Source organism: Hemitrygon akajei, chromosome 2 (genome assembly GCF_048418815.1).
Source record: "Hemitrygon akajei chromosome 2, sHemAka1.3, whole genome shotgun sequence".
Classification (NCBI taxonomy): Eukaryota; Metazoa; Chordata; class Chondrichthyes; order Myliobatiformes; family Dasyatidae; genus Hemitrygon; species Hemitrygon akajei.
Window position 1 is genome coordinate 41,943,275 of NC_133125.1, and position 18,680 is coordinate 41,961,954.

Consider the following 18,680-nt stretch of genomic DNA (forward strand, 5'->3'; position numbering starts at 1 on the left):
TCCATAACTGAATGGACAGGTTTCTATGGGGGCAACCCTTCCATATTGTGGTGTACTGTACTTGCTTACTAGTGAATGACCTAACAGTATTAACAATTGTGCCAAATTCAATAAATAATCTACACAGATCTTAAAGCTCACTAAACTGAAAAATTGCATTTCTTGATTTTTTACGGATCAGCCAGGTTTTACTAATCCCATGTCCAATCACATTAAGAACCATGTTGCTTAAAGATCCAGTCTTCAAACTGCATACTTTCTCTTCACTGAGATCTCTGACTTTTTAATGACAGCAAGTTCATTCCTGGTCTGCTTTGCCTGTTGAAGCTCAAGTTCTCACACACAAAATGCTGGTGGAACGCAGCAGGCCAGGCAGCATCTATAGGAAGAAGTACGGTCGATGTTTCAGGCTGAGACCCTTCATCTAACCAGTCCTGACGAAGGGTCTCAGCCCGAAACGTCGACTGTACTTCTTCCTATAGATGCTGCCTGGCCTGCTGCGTTCCACCAGCATTTTGTGTGTGTTGCTTGAATTTCCAGCATCTGCAGATTTCCTCATGAAGCTCAAGTTCTCATCACTTTCAGGTTTCTCGTCGCAGGGACATTCCAGATTCCTGCTCATCTCTGCCACATCTCAGTGTATGCTGCTTATGCTGCACTCCAGAGATTATTCCAATTCTCTTCAACTAATTTTCCTCAGTGTATAGAAACATGGAGAGCTGTTGTAATCTTCCCAAAAGGGCAGGCAATCAGGGACTGTATTTATGTCTCAGAGCATGCCCATGACCCCAGACACAAAGATCATGCATCCTGCAGGCACTGCTCTTCATCATTGTTAGCTCCCTCTGAATTCTTTGGAGTCCACTCCCACCTCTCTCATGCATCTGTTCAGTATCAACACTCCCTAGTAGTTGGAAGAGTGTACTTACACTATAATATGTCCTTTTAAAAGCTGCCTGCACAGATCATTCCTGCTGAGTTAACTGGCAACAGGTGCAGGAACATGCCAGCTCATCAGCAGAGAACACTGCACAGAGACCAAAGATATTTTTAGTGCAGTATTATCCAGAAACCAAACAACACCTTTCTGTGCAAACAGTGTGTCTTGTAATTGAAATTTTTGCTCCAACTACATGTAATGTCAAGGGTGACTCAAAAGATTGTTGAACACTGTCATAATTACAAATACCAGCTTCTAGGCTGAAGTGAAACACGTTATTTTCATTTGAAATGAGCACTTTAAAATTTGAAATGAAAATATACAAGTTAATACAACAAAAAATGTTAGTTTGTACAACTTGCAACAGAAATTATTATATTACTAAACAATACTTGTATTTTAATTAGAAAGACAAGATTTTGAATTGAGATTAATTCCTGAAATATATGTTTAGTCATTGTAGATATGTTGAATTTAAAGATAACAGCAAAACAAGACACGTTTGTTGCTAATTTTGGCCTAATAATTAGACTTTATCCTTTTTCATGAAGGATTCACATGCTGAATTCATCAGTCTCTAACATGGAGTAACCTGGCAGGAAAATCCTCAATGATGTTTAAGACATTGACTGAGCCTCAAAGGGTTAATGGTTAACTCCTGGCTATTAGCAACCTGGGAGAAAAATCTTCGATGATGTTCAAATCATTGGCACTCTTTGTTACTTTCTATTTCGTTCATTGGTTAAAACAACTCATAAATGGAATCCAGGTTGTTTGATATACAATACATGAATCAAACAGTTGGTTTTATGAGAAACTTACTGTTTTTCCAACTGATGTGGAGAGACAGTGTGTCACAAGGATATCCATCCTGTAACATCCTGGACTGTGTGGGATAATGAATTCAAAGTGAAAAATCATGTAGTAAAGCATCCACAAATACATTGGCAGCAATTCTGGCATAGTGGCCTCCCTCAGTGAGCATCATTTTATGGGTCCACACTGTGAATCTCCAAAGGGAGAATGTGAGTAAAATCGGGCTGTACCTACTAGTAGCAAGGACAAGGACAAGGACAAGGAAGCAGTCCTTGAAGAACAAGCAATTCCACACAGAGCCATTCTCAGACAATGGGCCTCCTAAAAGCAGGATAATTCCTTTAAAAACAAGATGTCTTTAACAGTGTATTGGATAGTTACACAAAGGTCCAGTTTTCCAAATTCTGCCACAGTAACTCCTTAGTTGCAGTCTTTAAGTGATGACAAATTGCTAAATCAAAAGGAATTTCTGTACAAGTGTCCTAACAATAACGGTATTTATGAAATTTGAATGTTTTTTCAATTTCCAGCACTTTCACAGAAGTTCATCTGCCGTCTATGCTTTATACAGGTCAGTTCTCAGCAAGCCTGGTTCATTTCCAGCAAGCTCCTGGAGAATGGGCTCACATAAACCCATCTGCCATGACAGACGACAACATTTTTGTCTGAATGTTAAGACACCTATTAATTTACAAGATTCATTTCATTTATCATTAATTTCCAAACTCAGGAACTCAGCTGCCAAATTCAAAAAAACCACAGATGCCACAAGAATGACAGATAATTTAATTCATTTTAGTTTTTCAGTTTGCACAGACAAGTAACTCTGATTCTGTTCCAGAGATCCATATATGTGTCAGAAATACTCATTCTCTTAATGTTTCCCATGGCTTGTCACTCAGCCCCTTTGTAATGATCTGTTTGCTTAGAACAGAAAAAATGTATTTTTGTGTATCTAGTACTTGTGACTCCCAAATACCAATTTGACTTTAAACCACATCAATGTTTCTTCCATAGAATTAAAATTTTCATGAGTGACATGAGTGTAAATGTAAGTAACTCAGAAACTAATCTGTTGCAAAAACTAAAATATAAACAATGTACAAAGCCCCTGCGATTTTGTTTAGCCCATTTTGACTTATTGAGCAGCAAACCTCACTTTTGTGCAAAAGAAGTAGTTGGACCTTGTTTCATTACACGTATGCATAATAAATCTGCAGACAGCAGTTAAGACAGCATTTATATGAATTTAAAAGTCTGACCTGACTAAAACAAACCATCTGCATTATTGGTATGCTCAACAAATCATTTTGAAATGTATGCTCTGCTGAACCACACATCTCCCATAAATGTTCCACGTGTAAAACAGCTTTGAGTTACCGAAGTATGAAGACTGACTCATACTGTGATTCAATATCACATGTATTTGTGAATTTTGAAGTAGTCTATGATTTTTGCTGTAAATGGAAATTACTTTAAACCTTTCTATCTGATTGGCTGGAATACTTTAGCTTGCTAGAAGAAGAAAGTTTTCAACTTAATATGAGTGGGAAATGGTGTTCCAAAAATATATATTAAGGTCATGCATTACTGATTACTGTATGCTTTACTTTCTGTAAGATGGAGTGATTTTTTATATTAATTTGATTATAGTCTAGAAGATAATGGAGAGTGGAAGAAATTAGTGCATAACAGAAATTATAACTGAAGGTTATTTTCCAAATAAATTTTTGGAAGGTTATCTTTGTTGTTTGTCACTTAAACCAAAATTGAATAAAGAGCACTTTATGAACTTCCTACCTCTTTGAATTCCATAGAGCCTTTGTGCAGAGTAACAGTCCTTGAATACGCCAGAAAGCTATTAGTGTTAAAAATTGTTTTCTATACTATTCATATGATTCATTTTCTTCTGAAGTGAATGCAAATTTACATTGTTCATAGTAAATAGCTTCAATCTGTGAGTGTCAGTGTGCTGATACTGGGTGAGCTCTCTTGACACTTTATCATTGACTTGATGATGTTAGCTGTCGTGTTCAGTTAAGTGGTATTCTGTTTAAAATTCAGGGTCACAGAAAAGTTGACATTCTAAACCTGCCACTGGTAAAGGCAGGTTTACCAGATTTACCAAAGGTAAAGAACAGAAAGTTGTTCTATCACTGAAGACCCACATGGTTCCTTAGATTCTCTGTTGTTCTAGAAACTGGTGACATTGAACAATTGTAGTGAGAGAAAATTGTCCTTGCCATCGCAAACCCAGAGAAAGTAACAGATGATTCAAAGAGTTATTGGTCAATATTGCTGCCTTGCATTGCCCACAAGCTCAAGGAATGGCTTATTTTCAAAACTTGACCCATGGCCTATGATTCTTAGCCCCCCTCCCCTGCCAACCCCTACCTATGAGTGTGCTGGCTACTGCCTCTGCCCCTGTCCCCATAAATTTGTGGCAACCAATATCTTGGGTTGATGATGAATATTGAAATTTGATTCCACTGAAGTCGTAAGACAGGGGATGCAATCAACAGCCCATCATCGGGCTATATCATGTTGTATCATGCAAGGTCTCAGGGCCAAGCTATCCAGGCTGCTGCTATGTACAAATTGATCCAGCTACTGTCAATGTTTTTAAGAAACTGAGAAACAAGGGTTTACTTGTGGGATAAGACCAGCAAGTATTGAACCCTCAGCCTTGTACCTCCACCAAGGGAGTATCTTTGCCCATATGCACAATATAGTTTGGCTGCCACAATGTTTAATTTATTTACCTACACTGACAAGGTGACATTTGTGATCTAGGCTAAAGCCTCCGGGAATCTGGAGGATACTACAGGCACACCGATTTAATGGCTGAATACTTCGAGATGTGAAGTTGAGTCCAAACCATAGTCTGTCGGTTTGTTGTTTGTTTGTGCGTTTGTGAAATAAAATAGAGCTTTTTGACTTTATTCCTTGAAAAACCTGATGACCTGATCCCAAACTATTTAACAACCCCACCGAAAATACAAAGTAAATTGCAAAATAGTAAGTCCTGTGACTAAAATTATTTCTAAGCATCTGACATTAACTAATGAAACTTCAACATTCTTTGCTCCTCTAAAAACAAATTTGGATTTGTTTTGTCCAAAGGTGGTGATAATGATGATGTATAAGTGGGATAAACATATAACTCCAGAACTTCACAGTCTGGATTTGTGCTCCTCAATCACTTCTCTACAGATCAGAGGGCCTTGAATAAGAACTAATTTACAGGATTCTGGTTAATAATATTTATAATATTGATTGCTGTTTGATATCAGCATACTGTTTGTGATGTATAGGAGAACTCCTGGATTTGGAAAAGAAAGACTTTCAATGCCAAGGAGCATCTAGGTCGCAGCATTGTACTGTGCTGGAATATGCCCTTTTGTGTCTTTAGATCCTGCACAGATCAGTTGATGGGCATTTTCTGCCATTTATAACCTCTCCCTACTCCAATCTGAGCTTCCCACCTGCTTTAAGAAGACCGCTATCATCCCAGTACCTATAAAAAATGAGAGAATATGCCTTAATGACTGCCACCCCAAAGTGGATGTGCAGCCACTCAGTAAAGGGCTCTCCGGTTACAAATAATCTGAATTTTGGAAGCCCAATTTAACACAGATTCTCCAGCACATTCTTAAAGTATTTTTCAAGCTAGCTGTAGTAACAAAATGTTTTGTGATATTTATTAACAACAGCACGCACTATATATTCGGGATCGCTTGCAGATAGTGAATGCCGAACTGAACTGAATATGGGCCCTTTCAATTTTTGTTTCATATTCTGTGTTTTCCCTTGTTCTTTCTTGTGCACGTTCATCTCATTTGCCGTTTGCACTTTTTGTTTTTTTGCACGTGGGGGGATGGTGGTTTGATGTTCTTGTTGCCATTCTGTTTGACTTGTTTTTTTTTGAGTATGGGGGTTGATGTTTTTCTTTGAGTGGGTTCCATGGTTTTCTTTGTTTTGTGGCCAACTGTGGAGAAGATGAATCTCAGAGCTGAATACTGCATGCATTCTTTGATAATAAATGTACTATGAATCCTTTAAATATTTCATTAGTTTAAATATGGGTAGTATCGGGATGATTATTCAATGAAGAATGTGGAGGTTTTGGACAGGGTGCAGAAGAGATTTACCAGGCTTCTGCTATAAGGGGAATTTGAACAAACTTCAGTCATTTTCCTTAAAGCATCAGGGGTTGTGGGGAAACCTGTTTGAAGTTCATAAATTTACGAGAGCACAGTTAAGATAGACAGAATAATTTTTCAAGGATAGAAATGTTAAGTACAAGAAGTATGTGTTTATGGTTAGTGGGAGAAAGTTTAAAGGAGATGCGTAGGATAGTTTGTTTTCAAATGAGAATTGTAGGTATCTGGAATGGGCTGCCAGCAGTAGTGGCATTTTAAGAAATTGTTCAGTAAACATATAACTATGTGGGGAATGAAAGACATCGATCATATAATGGAGAAGTAATTAAATTTAATTTAATATGGTGTTTCGCAGACTTCGTGGGCTGAAGGCTCACGCCTGTGTTATATGCTCTTGTTCTTAGGCATGGATGCAAACATTTCAGTGACCAGAACAGTTTATGTATCACCTTTAAAGCACAAGTTGTTTGAAATTTTTTTCACAATAAACTAGCTTGAATAAAAGGTACCAAACCTTGCGAGAAACTTCAGGGAGAGTAGCAGAAGGCCAGGTTGTAATTTTGTAGTTTTCAGTAGCTAGGTGACTAAGGGATAAACGTCTGCATGCAATGGGTTTTTCTGAGTTGGAATGGACTTCCTGAAAATTTGATGGATGCAGACTCAAGCGAAGTAAATTCTTGAAGACTGAAAATTTTTTATTGCTGTGGGGGTCAAGCGGTGGGAGAAGACTGACCGAGTTTCCCTACAAAGGACTAAATAGGCTCCCTCTGTGATATATCTTTGACTCTAGAGATATAGGTGACAGAGAGAACAATTTGTGGTCGGCGCTGACAACATTAAAAAAAAGTCTTGACAGATTCATCCAATACCTGGTTTTGGGCAAATAGTCTAACAGTACAGAGGTGTTTGTTCATTTGAGAGGAGCGATAGAGGCCTCAGCAGATGGAAATTGAAGCCGTGCCTAAAGATGATGGAAATTTCATCCCTGATGGCATTCTGAATGTCATCATGAACTTATATCTAGGTCGCAGTGACCTTTTAAGGAACATAGTGAAAATCCCCAGGGTTCTGGCCTCTTGGAGACATCATCATCATGAAAAACCATTGCTATCAGATAAGAGTACTTCATCAAGATGCTACTGAAAGAGCAACAAAGACTCATTTATCTTCAGAAACTGGAATGACACACTGAAGCAGATTAGCTGAAACAGTAGAAGGTTTATCTGTTTAAGCAACAACACCATTAACTTTTGGATGAATAGATGATTGATTATAAAAAGAATTTTTCCTCCTTTCTATGTTCTAAAATATTAAAATAATCTACTTCTTTGAATCAACACAAGCATACTGGTGAAACAGTAAGCATTAGAGGAGACTGCACATTATTTATATTACTGTGAGTGATTGTATCATTTATGGAAACTAGAATATCTTAATTAATGGGGCATTCCTAATTCAGCACACATATTGGTTACCTAGAGGTGTTTCCTCTCCATACACAACCTATTTGAGGTGGTAGGAAAGTTAGAACCCATTGGTAAAATCTTACAGAAAATGAGACTAATGACAAATTACATGCTCTCTGCTTCTGGGAATGATGGATGATAACCAAGCAACAGGGGGGAGTAATATGTTTACATTTCAACTACTGCTTTAATCTGCCTTGAAAATTCTCCATAAATCCGTTGAAAGTTGAACTGGTCACAAGACGGCGAGGTAGAACAGTAAAGGGGCACTCGCCATCGGGATATTGAATAGTGTTACCTGTGATGCAGAAAGCTCCTACTGACCATACAATATTTATCCTGTGGTGTTTTACCTATCCACTAGTTAATGCCGCATCAAAAAGGAATTTTAGCATTAACAACTGACATCGGCTACCTCAGTAAGTGTGTAGATGATGTTGGTACCTCAAGACCGGCTGTCTCATGATGCATCCAGAGGCCCTGGCTGAACTGCACTCCCTACTGAAAACTCAGGACGCTGCTTCAAGCCCGGTGACGGAACAGCTCTCAGAGCAGCCAGAAGAAACCTCATCTTGGGCATCAAGAGGGCAAAGATGGCCTACACTCAGAAAATCCAGGAATAGCTGTCTGATAATGATCCCCTGTGCATCGACAGCACCAACTGTACCAGTGACAGCTCTCCCTGGCTCTAAACAACTTTGATGCATGCTCCAAGGCATGCAACACAGTGCCAGCCACAAAAGCCAACCCTCTCCCAGGTGAGCAGCCACTGGCTGTGACAGCAGCAGACATGAGAAAGACTCCACAAAGAGTCAACCCCTCCCTCACGCCCCCCCCCCCCCCCCCGTAAGGCAGCCAGGCCTGACAACACCCCTGGCCGAGTACTTGGGGAGTGTGCACACCAGCTCTCTCTGATGTCTTCATAGAGATCTTCAACACTTTGCTCATCGAGGCTGCAATCCCTGCATGCATCAAATCAGCCACCGTCATCCCTGTAGCAAAGAACTCTACACCTTCAGAACTAAGTGACTACCGTCCGGGTGACACTGACACCAATCGTTGTGCAGTGCTCTAAATGGCTGGTTATGGCACATTTGGAGATCAAAAACTCCATTCCTGCCACTCTGGACACTCACTAATAGGCTAACCGACAGAACCTCTCAACGACAGATGCCATAGCACCAGTCACGCACCTGGCCCTGCCACAACGGGAAGACAAGGACACTCATGTCAGAATGCTGTTTCTGGGATTTCAGTTCAGCACTCAACACTGTTGTCTCACAGACTTTGTTGAACATTGATCGTGTGGATAGCCAGAGGCTTTTTCCTAGGGCTGAAATGGCTAACACGAGGGAGCATAGTTTTAAGGTGCTCGGAAATAGGTACCGAGAGGATGTCAGGGATAAATTTTTCACACAGAGAGTGGTGGGTGTGTGGAATGCACTGCCGGCAGCGGTGGTGGAGGTGGATACAATAGGGTCTTTCAAGAGCCTCTTAGAGCTTAGAGCTTAGAAAAATAGAGGGCTATACGCTAGGGAAATTCTAGGCAGTCTGTAGAGTAGGTTACATGGTCAGCATTGTGGGCTGAAGGGCCTGTAATGTGCTGTAAATTTCTATGTTCTAGTTGGATTTCCTGTATCCAGATGAAGGTAAGTTGATATTAGATAAACTCAAAACCAAGATGGCTTTTACTTCCCTTCATGAATGAATCGTTGGTGCTTGCTGAAGATCATTGCCGTCTGCTATTCCCCTGCAGGCCACGGGCTCCAGAGCAAAAGGTGTAAAAAAAATCAGAGAATAAATAAATGGTCTAAATTTCAGTATATATCACAAAACCGGTGCATGGAATGCAAAGAAATGTTTTCATTAAATACCGCATAGATCTTTTTTCACACTGGTCAATTCTGATAGCAGGCAGTTAAAGAGATTGCAGACTGTACAGAGTTTAACCAGGATATTCTGTAGAGTAATTGATCTAGTTGACAATGGGCAGACCACATTTGTACACATAAGTCTGGATCCTATTGGACATTGTTGTAAAGATTAGATGTACTACAAAAAACAGATGGAAGGAAGTTGTGTACCAAAAACAAAGTAATTTTCATTACAACTTGTTTGAAATATGAGTGCATTGGGCTTGAAATTGGTATTAGAGTGTATGCACTGTTCATTCTTTGGACTAACATGTTTCACTTTGTTGATGAGAAGGGAATTCAACCAGATGCTTCCATTAAACTTATTCTAGAGTAGAGGATAAGTTGGCAAAGGTTGAGTGAACTGTGAGCAATAATTCATATCTGATAATGAAATTTCTTTTTTAACATCACAACTACAGGCACTGAATAATTAAAATAATGATTTCTTCCAGATCTCTTTCTAAGTAAAAAAGAGAAAATAAAGTTACCAGAAATGCAAAACAGATTTATTAGTATGATAAGAAATAAAGAAGATATTTGCATTATCAAAGCATGAATCAAACTCAGATTCCAGGAGTGCATCATCACCTAACTCATACCAGGAACAAAACCAGATAAAGGTAACTTTGCAATAGACTGGATGTCAGAATCAGTTTTAATATCATTGCCATATGTCATGGAATTTATTGTTTTGTGACATTTACAGGGTAGATGTGCGTGCAACTGGGAGATAGTCATTGAGTCAGCTCACCTTGCTCTTCCTGGGCAGAGGCATGAAGCAGGTGGGAACCTCCAACTGCACCAAAAAGAGAACGAAAATGTTCTTGAACACTCCCTTCAGTTGGTTGGCACAGGTTTTCAATATCATACAGGTACACAATCAGCCCCTGACACATTGTGAAGGTTCACCCTTGCTATGTTTTGCAACTCCAAAACATAAAGCTAGTTGAAAGAGAAACAAAGTGCCGGGGTAACATGTCTACATTTAGTTTTTACTGTTAGTGAGGTGCACGCTTATGACGTGGTGGCATGATGACATATGCCATTCATGTACTTTTACAAATAACCCCTAATGAATTATGTAAACAAAAAATGCTTAATCAAACAATATATTTATAAAATTAATCAAATATTACTGAAATATTAAATACACAACATTCCTGTCTGCTTAGCTCTGTAAACTCCAACTCAATATAGAATGTATCTCAACTCAAATATGTAACACATTGCTCTCTAGTCATCTTATATACACAGTATACTATATAATACAATTACTATATAGACATCCACAGCCATAGTAAATTTTAAATTGTCCCACTCACACCTATAGATTTAATCGCTGTGGAAGATTTCTTATTCTTGTGAGATAAAATCTTTCCAGACAAGGTGGGGGTCACTCTGCTTGGCAGGTGAGACTTGTGACTGTGAAACAATCTCAGGTTCTGGGACTTCCTCCATGGTGATTGTAGTAGTTGACTCTGGGACTGCAGGAAGTGATTCTAACAGCTCTGACCATCTTCTTTCACTAACAATTGACTTTGTTCCGTTCAGCTGATCAATGTATTATTTCCAGATGACATCAGACACAATCTCCACCATGCAGGAGGGTGGTCCAGTTCTGTCCTTAATCTTTCCAAGTACCTACTTTTGATCACCTCTCCAGTCATTTACCAGCACTGCTTATCCAGGAGTGAAACACTGAGCCTCCTTGTTTGTGAAGGCCTCAATTTGTCTCAACTGTTTATTTTGTATACTCCTTCTGAGATTGGATTTGAGGAGATCCAAGCGTCATGGCAAGGGACGACCCAGGAATAGTAGGAAATTGGTGAGGTTCTGATTCGGTGTCAATGTAGTGTGTTCTGCTGACATTGGTCACAGTGCTAAGTTTAGAAAATGGACAGACCCTTCCACCAAGCCATTTGTAGCTGAGTGGTATGGTACAGATGTATATTTTTGGGAATGACTGAAACTCTTCCACAACAAACTGTGATCCATTGTCACTGACTAGGTGTTCTGGAACACCAGTCCTTGAGAAGAGGCTTCTCAACAGAACAACAGTACGGGGGTGTAGTGGAGGCTGTTGGGAACACACCTCTGTCTACGTTGTAGCTGTTTCCACAACTACCAAGAAATTTATGCCCATGAACGGTCTGGCACAATCCCCATGAATCCTCTGCCACAGCAAACAGGCCATTCCCAGGGATGGAGAGGCACAAGGCTAGCAGCTCAATCTGCTGATCTATCCCAGGCTACCAAACAAAGTTTTGAGCCAACGCTTTCATTTTGACCACACCTAGATGACCAGCCTGTAGCTCCTCCAACAGTTTAGCTCTCAGTTTTGATTTTACAACAACTCTCAATCCTCCATCAAGGGCAAATTCATCCCAGTGCTGATGCTGTATATTCCAGCTGTTTGGATTGCAATGTAAACCTGAGACTGTGTGGGGTCTTTTCTGGTTTCCCTTTGGATCATCTCTGGTGTAATAGGAAGACTTCTGATTTTTTTAAGTCAAGTGGACTGTCCTCTTTTATAAATGTTTCTGGTATTTCCTTTTCCAAGCATAAACAGGACAATCCATCAGCATTTCCCTGATTAGTCACCCTCTTGAATTCAATCGTAATTGAATCATCCAAGAAACAGCGCCTACCTCTGCTCTTGTACTGCTGCTGTTAGTAGGACACCCTTCTTGGATTGAAAATGGACGCCAGTGGTCGGTAACCATAGTAAACTCTCTTCCATTCAAGTACTAGCTGAAACGTTTTACTCCTCAAACCAGACTCAAGGCCTCTCTGTCAACGTGTGCATAGTTTTTCTCAGGAATGGTAAGGGGGTGTGATGCAAACGTTATGGAACATTCACTTCCATCACTCATAACATGTGACATGACTGCACCTCTACCATAAGGTGATTCATCACAGGCAAGCTTCACTGGATGATGTGGCTCATAATGTGTGAATGCAATGTTGATGCTATCATTTCCTTTGCATTTTGGAAAGCCATCTCACACTGATTTTTCCATTGCTATTTCCTTCCGATCCGCAGTAATGAGTTCAAGGGGTGGAGAACAGTAATCAGGTTTGGCTGGAACCTGCTATAGTAATTGACAAAACCTGAAAAGGAAAACAACTGTGACACATCCTTTGGCCTTGGGACACCCACCACTGCTTGAATTTTCTCAGCAAACTTGTGTAATTCTTGTGCGCCAATGGTGTGACCACAGTAGGTAATGCTTGGTTTAAAGAATTCACACTTGCTGCATTGTGCTCTGAGCTATAAACTTCTAATTTACTTACACTGTCCTGAGAGTTTGCAGAGGTTTCTTGTCATCATCACTGGTAACAATGATGTCATCCAGGTAAATAACGCTGAGTGCTTGGGCAATCTTGCAGCACCTGGTCCATAGCTTCCTGCTGAAGTGCAGGTGCAGATGCTATCCCCAGCATAAGCCTTTATGGTGATAAAGCCCTTTATGAGTGTTTATGGTGAGAAGAATTTTGGACTCTTCTTCCATCACTATCTGTAGGTAGGCCTCAGCTAAGTCCACTTTGCTGAAGTGATTTCTTCCAGAACGGTTTGCAAAGACATCCTCTATCCTAGGCGAAGAGTATTGTTCTACTTTCAGTACTGGGTTGATGGTGACCTTAAAATCACCACAGGTCCTGACAATTCTTCTTGGCTATTGGGACCACTGATATTGCCATGGGCTCCACTCGGTGTTGAAAAGAATTCCTTTAGCTTCCATGCGAGCTAGCTCACTGATTACTTTATCACGGGTAGTATAAGGAACCTGAAGGGCTTGGCAAAATGTTTTTATTTAACACTATTTTACCATTGATATGTTTGTTTTCCAATGCCATCCTTGAAAGCTACTGTGGCATTATCTGTTCCTTTCTTAATTTGCTTTCAGTTGACTTTATTGCAGCAGACAAAGCATGCAACTTGTGAATTGATCGCCAATCAAGTTGTAGTTGTCTCACTCAATCGTGTCCTCACTATACTGGCCCTTCTGTTTTTACCACATACGAACCCTATCTGGCTTGTTGGTTGTTGTATTTCCCTGTTAAAGATGTCATTCCCACAGGAGTTACCTTTTCTCCAGTATAAGTTCTTAGTTGGATATCTTCAGGCTTCCATTCAGTATCTTTGAAATGCCGTTCAAGCTCGTTTGTGTTATGACTGAAACAACTAAGTAGTGTCCAGTTCCATTTTAATTGATTTCCACTCACTTCTAGTGTAATTCAAATTGCTTATGTATTGTTAGTTTTCATATTGTAAATCTTAAGGCTACATAGTCCTGTATCACTCTTATCATTATCAGATTTTTCATCAACAGTAGCAAATCAGTGCTCCTTTTGAAACTGCAATTTGACTTTTTATCTTTTTCTCTTCCCTGTGCAGTCTGTTTGTGTTGCCTTTATGGCAGTTATTTAGTTTATAATTTTTTCGCTTAGTAATTCGTGTGTTAGCATTTTTTAGTTAAAGTTAGGATTGTTTAAGTAAATTCGTTGTCTGTAATATATCGCGGCATGTGATGACGTCACATCCGGTTTCGCCGCGTCTTGTGGGAAAATACCGGTTTGGGAAAGACAGAAAGGTGGGGGCACACACATGTGCCAGTCCAGCGCAAGAAAAGTTGTCTTCTACGCATTAGAAATCACAGTGGAGCAACGCTGTAAGTCATAGATAATCAATATGTTGAATTAAAATGTTAACGCTGATTCTGTTAAAAGTAACGACGATCGATAAGGTTTATGTTTTCGTTAGTTAAAGAGTTGCGGATAGTTGCGTTGAAGTGTATCTAAAGCAGTCAATGGCGTAAGTAGATTCTGACTGTATGCTGCACTTTAATGTAATGTAGTTGTTGTAGTTTTACCTTTGCAAGTATTCACGATGCAAATGTGATATCTAGAAGGAAACAAATACTGTACCAATCTTGTATTGTTTTATCAACAGTTTTCACCATACGTTAATGTGGAAGAGTGAACAGTAAATGGTTAATCTTACTGCGACCCTGTTTTCATTGACGACAGTTTATCTCGGTGTTTAGTTCGGGTTCCGTTACACCCGAGCGAGAACATTACACTGTTTATTTTTGTCTTCCCTGCATGCTCTTTACATGTGTCCTAGTTTGGTGCATTTTCTGCAAGTTTCACCTTTGACCCTGCTTTGGTCTGATGTATGTGAGACAGGCTATTTGTTGATTACTCCTGCTCCTCCTGGCTAAAAAACACCAGTGGAAAGCAATTCAGCTTGGAAAATCTGCCTGTCTTCAGTTTAAAATAGAATAATTTGAAATGAAGTCATGCATATTAATAATAATAATACAATAACCAAACTGCTTCCCAGATGTGGTTCCTCATTCCTCCACCATTGGAACTGGAAGTAGATGTCATTCCTATTCATCTGATTAATTTTAACTAAAGTCACCCCTTTTGTCACAAATATATGAGATCCAGCTACGATCTCTGGAAAGCCAACTGATGTGCAAATTGGTAATTCTGGGACAAACTTGAATCACTGATGGATGCTTGACAGCTGAGGCAGGGCTTGAATGCTATCACCTCCTACAAAGTGAAACCAAGCGACATAGGTGACAAAAGTGTTTCACTTCCAGATGAGCTCAGTGTCTTTTATGCTCACTTTGACTGTCAAAGCATGGAGGCACCTTCTCGACCTCCCAAAGTCCCTGATGGATCCTTCCTGAGGCCAACGGGAGAGCATCTTTCAGGAGGGCGAGTGCACAGAAAGCATCTGGTCCAGATGGGGTACCGGGCCGAGCACTAAAGACCTGTTCTGATCAATTGGCTGGACTGTTCACCAATATTTTAATGTCTTGATTTGTCACTCTGAGGTACCCACCTGCTTCAAGCAGGCTTCAATTATACCGGTGTCTAAGAAGAATGTGGTAGCACTTACATCCACTGTGATGAATGCTTTGAGACGCTGGTGATGTAATATATCAACTACTGCCCAAGAAGTGACTTGGATCCACTCAAATTCACCTACTATCACAGCAGGTCACCAGTAAATGCCATTTCATTGGCTCTTCACTCAATCATGGGACATCTGGACAGCAAAGATGCTTACATCAGGATGCTCTTCATTGACTACAACTCAACATTCAATACTACCGTCCCCTCAAAACTAATCCTTAAGCTTCAAAACCTAAGTTTTAACATCTCTTTGTGCAACTGGATCCTCAATTCCCTCACCTGCAAACCCCAGTTATTTCGAACTGGTTTAACATCTCCTCCACAATTTCCATCAGCCCAGGTGCACCACAAGCCTATGTGCTTATCCCCCTATTATACTCACTTTGTACTTATGACTGTGAGGCTAAGCACAGCTCCAGTGCCTTATTTAAGTTTGCTGATGACACTACTGTCGCATCAAAGGTGGTGACGAATCAGCAGATAGAAGGGAGATTGAAAACCTGGCTGAGGGGTGCCACACCAACTTCTCACTCAATGTCAGCAAGACCAAAAAGCTGATTATTGACTTCAGAAGGAGGAAACTAATGGTTTATGATCAAGTCCTTATCGGGGAATCAGAGGTGGAGAGGGTCAGGAACTTTAAATTCCTTGGTGTTATCATTTCAGAGGATGGGCCCAGCATGTAAGTGCCATTATGAAGAATGTGCAAAAGTGCCTCTACTTTCCTGGAAGCTCGCGAAGATTCAGCATTTCACCTAAAACTCTGACAAACTTCTATAGATGTGCGGTGGAAAGTATGTTGACTGATTTAATCATGACCTGGTATGGAAACACCAATGCCCTTCAACGGAACAGCCAACAAAAAGTAGTGGATATGACCAAACCTGTTATGGGTAAAGCCCTCCCCACCACTGAGCTTGCCTATGTGGAGTGCTGGTGCAGGAAAGCAGCATCCAGCATTAAAGCCCCTCACCATTCAGATCATGCTCTCTTCTCACTGCTGCCATCTGGAAGAAGGTACAGAAGCCTTAGGACCCACGCCATCATATTTCAGACCATTTCTTCACTTGCCCCATCACTGACCTCTTCCCACAACCTATGGACTCACTTTCAAGTAGTCTACAATTATACTATCATTTTCTTGATACTTATTTATCTATCGGTTTATTTATTTATTTATTTATTTATTTATTTATTTATTCGTTATTTATTTATTATTTTGTTTTTCCCTCTCATTTTTGCATTCGCTCAGTTTGTTGTCTTTTGCACATTGGTTGTTTGTCTCACTGCAGGCAGGCCTTTCATTGTATTTCTGGTATTTACTGTGAATGCCCACAAGAAAATGAATCTCAGGGCTGTATATGGTGACATATATGTTTTTTTGATAATAAACTTACTTTGAAGTTTGAACTTTAAATACCTTAATCTAGCTGTTCAGATCCAGTGAGAGTCAAAATTTCATCGGAATTAGAAACAGCTTTGGAAGTCTTGCTTGTCAACAAGTAAGAAACTTTGGTCTAAAGGAATGTTGAGCAAAAGATTCTAATGAAAAGTTACCCAGCCTTTCCAACTTGGACGTTGAATGGATTGCTATACTTTTACAACATCTGCTTGAGTTGTACTCCGAAGTGGATCAATTTAGAGTGCTCTTACACAAGTCACATATTTGTGGGTTCAGATCTGACTCTACTGAAATAATAACAAATATCTCTGCTGACAATCCAGTTCAGGACTCATCGGACTGTTGTTTTTAACTGAAGCTACATCAGTGCAATGCAATTTGAAAAGGAGTACAGTCCTTATCTGTCATTTAAAACCAATGAATATCATATTTGCAGCTTGCTATTTTGAAGTAGATTGCCATAATTGCTAAATAGTTCCTGCAAAAATGAATATACTTTATTGTAGAAAAAAAGACAAAATAATTTTAAATTATGAGATTGAAAGACATTGGCATCCTGGTACTAAGATCACATAAGACTGCAACAGGCAGTTAGGAAAGTAAATAGTTAAATCACAAACAAGAGAAAATCTGCAGATGCTGGAAATCCAAGCAACACACGCAAAATGCTGAAGGAACTCAACAGGCCAAGCAGTATCTACGGATAAGAGTAAACAGTTGACGTTTTGGGCCAAGACCCTTCATCAGGAAACTAGTTAATTGGCATTTAGTACAAGAGACTTTAAGTGTAAGAGGCAGTGGCTCTGGTGAGGCTGCATCAGCAAAGCTGCTTGCAGGTCCCGTCTCCCTACCTAATGAAGAATGCACTTGAGCGAGTGCAACTGAAGTTTACTAGATTGACTTCTGGGTTGGCGAGTTTGTTGAACGGGGAAGATTAAGTGACTTTCTTCCATTTAGAAGAGGAACAGGTTTTGTGATTGAAAAGCCAAAAATTCTATGGAGCCTGACAGGTCGATGTAGGGATGATATAACACTTGCTCAGGTCTGCCGTTCAGAACAGAGATAAGAGCAGATACCCAGACAGTAGTGAATCTTTGGTATTCTCTGTCCGGAGGGCTGTGTCACCAAATGCATTCAACATACAGAGATCAAAATGGATGGAGCTATGAGGTTAGTTCAGGAATGTGTTGAAAGACTAGAAATGATCATATTGAATGGTAGAGCAGGCATGAGGGGTTAATGAGGGGTTAATTGCCTACTCCTGCTTCTATTCCTTATGTTTTTAAGTACTGCTATAGCTGTGAAGCTCTTTTGGACAAGCATTAGTGTCAGAGGGAGACACAGCACAGTAAAAGGTTCTTTGGCCCACCCAGTCAATGTGGACCATTAACTACATACTTATATTAATCCTACATTAATCCCATTATTAATCCCAGAGTCCTGCTGAAGGGTCTCGGCCAAATAGTGGACTGTACTTTTTCCATAAATACTGCCTGGCCTGCTGAGTTACTCCAGTATTTTATGTGTATTGCTTTAATCCCATTATTTTAATTTTTTCCACATTCTCAACAATTCTCACCGTATTCTACCACTCACCTTCTCCCTAGTAACCTTCAGATTCAGTGCAATTTACAGTGGCCAATTAACCTATGAACCTCTGTGTGAAGAAACTGGAGCACTCAGAGGATCACAGGGAAAATGTTTCTGCGGGCAGATAGCACGCAAGGTCAGAATTGAACCCAGTCTCCTGTGATAGGAGGTCATTGCTCTATACACTTCACTGCCCTGTGTAAAGAAATGTTTTATCAAGATTCCCATCAAGCTCTGAAAATAGTCAGTCCTGAAAATACTCATCAGTTGAGCAGAGAGAGAAAGAGAGTAAATATTTCAGATTGATGTGACTTAAGATGTTTTCATCTGACATTTTACCTATATTAAGTTTGGATAAAGATTCCTTGTCCCTGAGCAAAGGGTCTCCATTTATGGTCATAATTTGTCTCATTGTTGAATTGAGGTTGATTTAATCAAGGCTATTTATGGATC